The sequence below is a fragment of the Otolemur garnettii genome, unplaced genomic scaffold, assembly GCF_000181295.1.
Source record: "Otolemur garnettii isolate 467f Iridium unplaced genomic scaffold, OtoGar3 scaffold00012, whole genome shotgun sequence".
In the NCBI taxonomy this organism is placed as follows: Eukaryota; Metazoa; Chordata; class Mammalia; order Primates; family Galagidae; genus Otolemur; species Otolemur garnettii.
In genome coordinates this window covers 16,983,159-16,991,062 of record NW_003852407.1, presented here as the reverse complement: position 1 = coordinate 16,991,062, position 7,904 = coordinate 16,983,159, and the positions used below count along the sequence as shown (strand labels likewise).

Below are 7,904 nucleotides of genomic sequence, written 5' to 3'. Positions count from 1 at the left end.
TGCCATGTTTGGTGCTTTCCTTGGACTATCTCATTTAATCCTTTTTCATAACTCTTTAAAACTACAATAGAGATTTTTCAGAAGAATAAACTGAGGCTTTGAGGGTTTAAATAATCTATCCAAGATCACAGAAGTCGTTTGGGTGAGAGCCGGGTTTGGAACCCGTGCCTGCTTAACTCCACAGTTGCTCCTGTCTAAGAGCTCCTCTCCCCAGCCTCCCTTTGTGGTGTGGTGTATTAGGGAAAATCCCTGTGCAGATCCCTGGAGGGTGTAACACAGCGAGGCTGCTGTGAACACAGTCCTGGAGGAGTGAGGTAGCTGATGTTTCCAGTCCCTTCTTTATCCATTGGAGTAGCAGTCCTGCCCAACACCAAATCTTCTGCTGGTTACTTGGTATAGAAACATGAATAAGGCAATCTTCCCCTTCCGAGGAAAGCCCATGCATAAAGGGAGAAGACAGATGTGTAAGCAAATTAGTATGAAATATAAGCTAAATTTGGGAAATAAACAAGGCAGAGCAAGCAGCAGCGTGACAAAGGGAGGCCTGTGGGACAAAGTAGCCACCTACTAAAGGACCCAGGCTCCCTCGGGTGAACGTGTGGTGGGAGAGAGGATGGTGCTGACGTGAGGGAAAGCTCCTTCCAGTCACCAGGGACTCCCTCAGCCTTTCCTTAAAGGACTGGTACTAAGCTGAAGGTGATGCCATAAATATTGAGGACATAGCCAAGTCCCAGGGTTGGTGAGAGCTGGTTTCCACTCCAAGACCCTTGCTGTTCTTGTAATCCCTCCTCCTCCCCCCGCCCCCAAAAATTAGCTAGCTTGATTCTAGGGGACTGTATTAGCTCAGATGCAAATCTATGATCAAGTTACATAGAACTGAAATCTACTCTGTTTAAATAACGGTGAAACACAGAGTTTTAAAGAAAAGAAAATGAAGAATTTTACCTCCCACATCTAAGCTGTGATTAGAAGTTTGCTCTAGAAGAAAGCACTTTGAGACTAGCCCTTCATATACTGATAGTGTTTCCAGTATCTGTGTTTACTGCATAATTTAATGAGTTTTTTTTTATGTTCTTAAAGGAGCTGAGGGGCGATGGCTGCATTTCCTATAGAGTTAGTATTATAACTGACATTTAAACATTTTAGTTAGTAGAAATAGGAATGATCAGTATTTCAAGGGATTCATGGCAACTTAAAACTGCAAATAGTTTCTTTCATGAGTTAGTTTAAATGCTGGGGAGACCTTGTATGCTCATACCTCTGTCCTTTGATTTTTTTTTTCCTTGTTCATGAAGTTTGAGTCAGCAAGAGAAACATATTCAAATGTGACTTGTCATACAGAGGGGAAAAAAACTGACTTTGTCAGGGTGGGTGGAGGGGAAAAAAAGCAACTTTTTGTCAGTCTTTTGTATTTCAGCAGCTGGATTCATTGCTGCCATGGTAACGGACCACATGATGAGGTGTATTAGATTGCTGTGTGTTGAGCGCTGGGGGAAGAATGAACACAGCTTTTTATTGAAGTTAAAGGTTACTTTGGAGTTTCTTCTGTGGACATGTGTAAGGTCAAATACTATAGTTTTCAGCCTATGTAGTACTTCAGAGGAAGAATTAAGGGCATGTGGGTGCCTTTATCGACAAAACCAGGTAAGGTACAATGGAATCTACGAAACTGAACTCTCTTACTTCTGTTGCAGTGGCATAACTTGCTGGGTGGAATTTCACTGTCGCCCCTGCCCCACCCCCACATGGGCACAGGACAGCTTTCTCCTGCACCCCCTCCCCCCAGCCCCTCCACCTCTGGTTTCAACTGTTTTTAATCTGAAAGTCTAAAAGGTTATGAATGTTTCGGTTCTATGGTGGTAGTGTGTGTGAGTGTGTGTGCTGTGCGTGCAAGGCGAGGAAAGAAAACTGCCAGGGAAGCCAGCCGACTGCAGTGGTTGGTATCTTCAGATCGGTGTAAAAGCGAGCAGTGTTCCCTTGTTTTGTCTTTTGGAAACAGCCTGCCTTTCTTAGAGGGCACTTCATGAGTGGCATTAGTCCGGAGCTACTTGTTTCTTGAACTAAATGAAGCACTAGGACAAAGTTTTCCGGCGTCTTATTTGGTGTGTTTATTCTGTGAGGCTTCCGCCCCTCCTTCTTTCACCATATTACTCCCAGCCTCATCCAACATGAAGAGCTCAGTGTTATCTGTAATTTTTACGAGATAGTTGATTTTCCATCAGCATTCTGTTCTTTTAAGCACTGTGGTTGCGTGTGCATGGGAGGATTTTAAACATAGAAGTAAATACAATAGGGGTGAGTGTAAAATGAACTCTTTCGCTTGGAGGCTGGTAAGAAGCAAATGTAAACAATTCATTGTGGCGTGGTGAGCCTTCAATTCCCAGAGCCCAGAAGCTTCCTCATGTGTTGTTTACGTATCATCCTGGGAGCTCCTTTCAAAACGGGAGTAGGAGGAGCAAGTTAAAGCAGAAGAAAATTTCCTTCTTGATAACTTATTTGGGTTTCTTGTTCGTGGTTTTTACTGATGTCTAATGTTGGCCTTTTTCATGAGACCTTAGGATTTACTTTAATTTGTAGCCAAGGGATAACCCGTGCAACTTCTCTTAGAACAAACTTGTCTGAGCAGCTTTTACAGAGAAAACCTAACTCAATAGCAGCAGAGACCCACTGTTATTCTGGGGTATCGCTGTCCACCTGCACTGTTTTCACATAGAAAAGTCTTTGAAAAATGCCGTCTTGGTGAACCAAAATCAATTGTTCGTCATTAATTGGCACTAATTAGGATAAAAACCACTAGATTATCCCCAGTTTTGCCGGAGAGCATGCTTTCCTGAAAAAGGGAAACTTAGATTTTTTTTAAGTCCATTATGCTCTCTGATTTCCATCGCCATGCCTTAGTCTTTAGAGTTTTCATATGTCCTCGGCATCTTCTGAGTTTGAGCCACGAGTTGTAATTGTTATTCAAAACAACGTTTGCCTTAATTGCTCATGAAGGGAACTGTTTCCATGATAACAAATGTCAAAAGCATTGCAATAACACCTCGCGGTTATAAAATGCTTGTGTTTGTATCTGAATTCATTCTTTTCTCTTTCCCTTTGTTGTCTGATTAAACAACAAGCTATGACCATGTCCTCCAAAGCATGCAATATTTTCACATGCTAACGTTGTTGTTGCTAAAGAATAGGGAGTTCTTAATTGGTGAAAGATGGGGCTAGAGAAAAGGTAAAGATTGAAGTGTGAATGATCTCTTACTCAGGCTTTGTTCTTTCTCATCACTACTGGAACAGGTTCAATCTTTATATAGCAAAGAAGAAAGAATAGTATCAATGTAGCACAATTACTAAAAAGTATCACTTTTCATGTTTAAAATACAGGCAAGGCATAGATAGATACTTTCTAGCAATTGAAATGCAAAAAAAAATCTATATAATTGAATATGTGAGCTATCAGCTATATTAGACATTAGAGCTAGAAGTATATAAAAACCAATATATACCCAAATTTCTGCGGTTTCTATTCACCTGACGCTGGGCCATATGTACACATCCATTTATGAAGTCATTGTGACTGAGAGGTCATAGATAGAAACTTCTTTTATGTTTTTGTACTTCTATTCTTAAGAAGCAAAATTGACTTCTAGCACACTTGCTTTAAATTTGAAATTTTGACAAGATGTTTTAATTGAATAATATTTGTGTCAACCATTGTTAAACTCATTGTTTATTGCTAACTTTGAACGGTAATGTTTCTGAACATTTCAGCTTTAATTTGTAGAGCTCCCGAGACTCTTAGACAAATAGCTAATTATCTGAAAACATTTACCTCTATTAGGGAGATAGATGTTCAACAGAGTCTGATGAAGGATTGTATTCACTAATACAGTATAGCGTCTTTTGGAAAATTAATAAGTTTTGAACTCTAAGACAATATTTCTAAGGTAGATGAGGATCAAGCCAATGAATAGTGATTCAATATCAACTAGATAATCCATTTTTAAGAGTTATTGTGTAATTTCTTTAACAGATTTTATTATTGGCCACTATTGCAGTTTTTTATGTGAAAAGAATCGGATTTTCTTTTAGAAGTCTTAAACCTTTCAAATCAAAAAGAAAGCAGTGGTACCATGATCACAATGATAATGATGAGAATTATAATGATTAAATGGAAATTAATATAGACTTACTTAGAAAGCTGTTGGCTGTATATGTAGAGCCAATGTTTTTAGGAAAAACAGTGGAAATTTCTAATAAAGTAGTATGGTTCTCAGAAATTAGCTACCAAATTTAATTAATTCCAAGAATAGCATTTATAAGTCACTAGCAATAGATATATGTGTTATGTTCTTATCAGACCTTATCATAAAATAGACTGGCTTTGTTCAATAAGCAATAGAGCCTTTCACCAAAATGATTACATTTATCAAGAATTGTACAATGTGCAGCTAGCAGTACCTGATAGGAAAAGAGTATACTCATTTCTAGGAATGAACAATTTGTTATATTTCTAGTATATAAAAGGGAAATCACTGGTTTCATTTTCTTGATAATATTAGCTTGATATATTTAGAGTAATATTATCATAATAATTCCCACTCTATGACACGCATTTGACAACATGCTCATTATTGGCATTATTTGGATATTTTAATTATGTTTTTACATGTTTCACTTTAAATAAATAACATCTTATATCTAAAACTTGTTACTTTTTATTTGAGGAAATATTATACTTAGAAAAAAATCACTTAAATCTACACATCCCTCAATGAAAAAAAAATACCAGACAAGTTGGTGATTCCAATAAAAGGTGGGTCCATGAAAGTAGTCGAAGAAAATATACAACCTAAGATAGAGAAGGTGGCATTCAAAGGCAGAAACCATAACGGAAAGGGAATATGAAATTCAATCACTTCTGGAAAATTCTATAAGCAATTAGAAACAAAAGAAACGTGAAACCGTGAACTTACAACATACATGAAAACCTGAGTACACATAATATATAATGAGATCTCATAAACCTGTGTGAAAAGCACCTCACTAATTATTTTTCAAATCTAAACAAATTCTATTTTAATACTTATCAAATATTTTTAGAAGACAGAAGCACAGAAGACAGTGAGGTAATACCTGGAGTTAGGGAGGGCGTGGAAGATGGGAACTCACACATATTGCTGTTGAGGATATAAATTTACGTATTAATAAATGCAACATATAGCAGAGTCTTTGAAAGATGCTTAGCCTTGAACCCAATGATTCTGGGAGCATAGCCTAGCAAAATAAATAGTCAAACATATTCACAGAGTTTTTCACTGTTGTGTTTGTAAGTATAAACAATGGCAGTTGTTCTAAAAAAAAAAAAATCTTCTAGGCAATGTAGTATACATAGCAGCTACTATTTCTGCTCTAGAAGCTATAAAGCTGTAAGAAGTCATAGGCATGGCTCTGTGCTTACTTAAATGATCTTTGCATGGAACATGTAGACATAGCATGGTGTAGAAAAAGGGCTTACCTGGCTTAAGAGTCAGAATGTCTGGGTTTGCTGTGAGCTAGCTGAGTTAGTGTAAGTACACAAATATACAGTATTCTTAAAATAATATTATTACAGAGCAGAAAAGTTTGTGAATTCCTTTATCCGCCTATATGTGTTTATCTTCACAACTGATGTTACAAATAAGAAGTCATATATCTACTGGGAGAAGAAGGGTGCGTTCTTATAACTTCACTGAAATGAAATGCCAAATGGTAAAATGTAGAAAACTTTGATTTTGATAGAAAACAATAAAATAATTTTAATAAGACATTCTTCCCAATTATTACTGCTTGAAATTCATTCAGTAGAAATTTCTGCTCCTGTAAGGATGAGCAAGGGTAATTGGGCTTGAATGTAGCCTGGCACCTGGGTGTAGCAGAGAGGCAGTGCTCCAGAGCAGAGCAGTTCAACGGCCCTTCTCTGATGCTTTCTCTTTCTTCCCTGCGCTGTACAATCCAGCAACTACAACCCACATATGGCTGTTGAGCACTCAGAAGGTGGTTAGCACAACTGAGGAACAGGACTTCTCATTTAATGCTACATAATCTAACTTTAAGTAACCGGCTTTAGCCAGTGCTACTTTATTGAACAATGAAGCTGTAGAATTATCCAAAATAATTTGGGTCTTTTGCGTCATTTGGGTTTCATTTTAAGCATCTCTGATGAATTAGGGAGACGTAGCACAAAAAGGTCCTATGTCACAATTTTTTGTGAAATTCCCCTTCCATCTACAGAAACAGTGATTAGGGAAATGCAGAGAGAATGGGGACCTAAGACCCCATTTTTGGCAAGAGAAAACACCTCCAGAAAGGAGGGAAACAGAGAAATAAGCTGAGCAAGTCAGAATAAAAACAGTTTGGCCACCTTACTGCTAAACTAGCTGCTAAATTACTTGTGTGAGCAGTTCCTGCTTTTACTAGAAGCCTGGCCTGTAAGGGATACAGCTTGCAAACACTTCTGCTATGATCTGTAAACACTCAGAAGGACAATAGCTGTAACAGAAGTTGCATATGCATAGCCTGGGAAGCAACATTAACCAGGCTCTCCACTGCCCAGGCAACAGTCAAAACAAATACCCATTGTGGGTACTTGTATTATGGCCAAAGCAGAGTTCAAGGGAACAGCTCGAGCCCTGAAATATGGGCAGGAGAGCTTATACCCCAACCATGGAGGGAAAGGCCTTCAGGTGCAGATCAGAAGAAAATCCTTCTCTTCCACCGATTCTTCAGAGGAGGCCTGACGCCCTTGTGTCTGCTCCACAGAGTAACTAGAGCAATGTGACCTCCCCTAAGGAATCTGTGTGTGTGACCACAGACAGGAGGCAGCCCCCAACAAGGCTCAGGTTTGGGATTTCTCAAGACTGCCCAGACTCTTAAAGTTAATGATTATAGATAGAATAAGAACTAACATACTTCCTCAGAGAAACTGCTGATGTTTTTACTCCCTTCCTCAGCTTACCCTCTCAGCTAAATGAGAAAATAGCCTTCAATAAAAGCCGGGTGGAACAAACACTTAGGGCCACTCCCTGGAACCCCACAAGCTAGCAGTGATCTCCTGTGTTTCCACCTTTGAAAACTCTATTCTGCATGTCCTGTCTCTTTATCTCTCCCCACTTTTAACTTTATTTTGCTTCAGCTGATGGCCATCAGTTCTACAGGCCTTAAAGGACCCTGCCCCCAGGGCAGGACCCTGCAGGGAAATCCTTTGATTTTGGTGTTAAATCCAAGATTTTCTAGAGAAGTCTTGGTCTCAAACATTCTGTAGCCTTCTTTGCTCAAGAATGCTAAACATTCATTCATTTCTTCATTTGTTAAAAAATCTTACATTGACTATATTTGTCAGACATTGTACTTGACACTCGAAAGATAATGACAGGCCAGAGTCCCTAGACTCAGTGCTTCCTTAGAGTGATTTAAAAGTCAAATGGGTCCACACCTGTAATCCTAGCACTCTGAGAGGACCAGGCAGGTGGATTGCTCGAGCTCAAGAGTTGGAGACCAGCCTCAGCAAGAGCAAGACCCTGTCTCTACTAAAAATAGAAAAATCGAGGCAAGAGGATCACTAGAACCCAAGAGTTTCAGGTTTCTGTGAGCTATGAAGACACCACAGCACTCTACCCAGGGTGACACAGTGAAACTCTGTTATTATAGGAGAGAGATGAGAAAATACTTCATGGAGAAGGATGTGCTGAGCTAAACCTTAAATAAATTATGTGTGTTAAGGGAAGGGAGCTGGGGAAGGGAGCATCTAGAGATGAGGAACAGTATGGAAAAACCAGTGAAGGAGGAAAATTAGAAATCTTTAGAAATGTAAGTTCATCGTAAATATGTATTGAAAGTAGAACTCAGAAAGGCATTTGGGAACCAACTTATTC

At 38.9% G+C, this 7,904-nt stretch overlaps 1 protein-coding gene across 7 annotated transcripts in view; it reads left to right on the top strand.

Moving 5' to 3' along the window:
* The window catches only part of DTNA (dystrobrevin alpha), a 358,694-nt gene that overhangs the window by 192,839 nt on the left and 157,951 nt on the right, over positions 1–7,904 (top strand). For 2 of the 7 annotated variants that reach the window (XM_003784746.1, XM_003784745.2), the window contains exon 1: positions 1,429–1,644. The exons of the other annotated variants lie outside the window; for them this stretch is intronic. The gene's annotated coding sequence lies outside the window, so the exon portion shown is untranslated. Of the gene's footprint in view, positions 1–1,428; positions 1,645–7,904 lie in introns of those variants that run through there. 7 annotated transcript variants of the gene reach the window in all.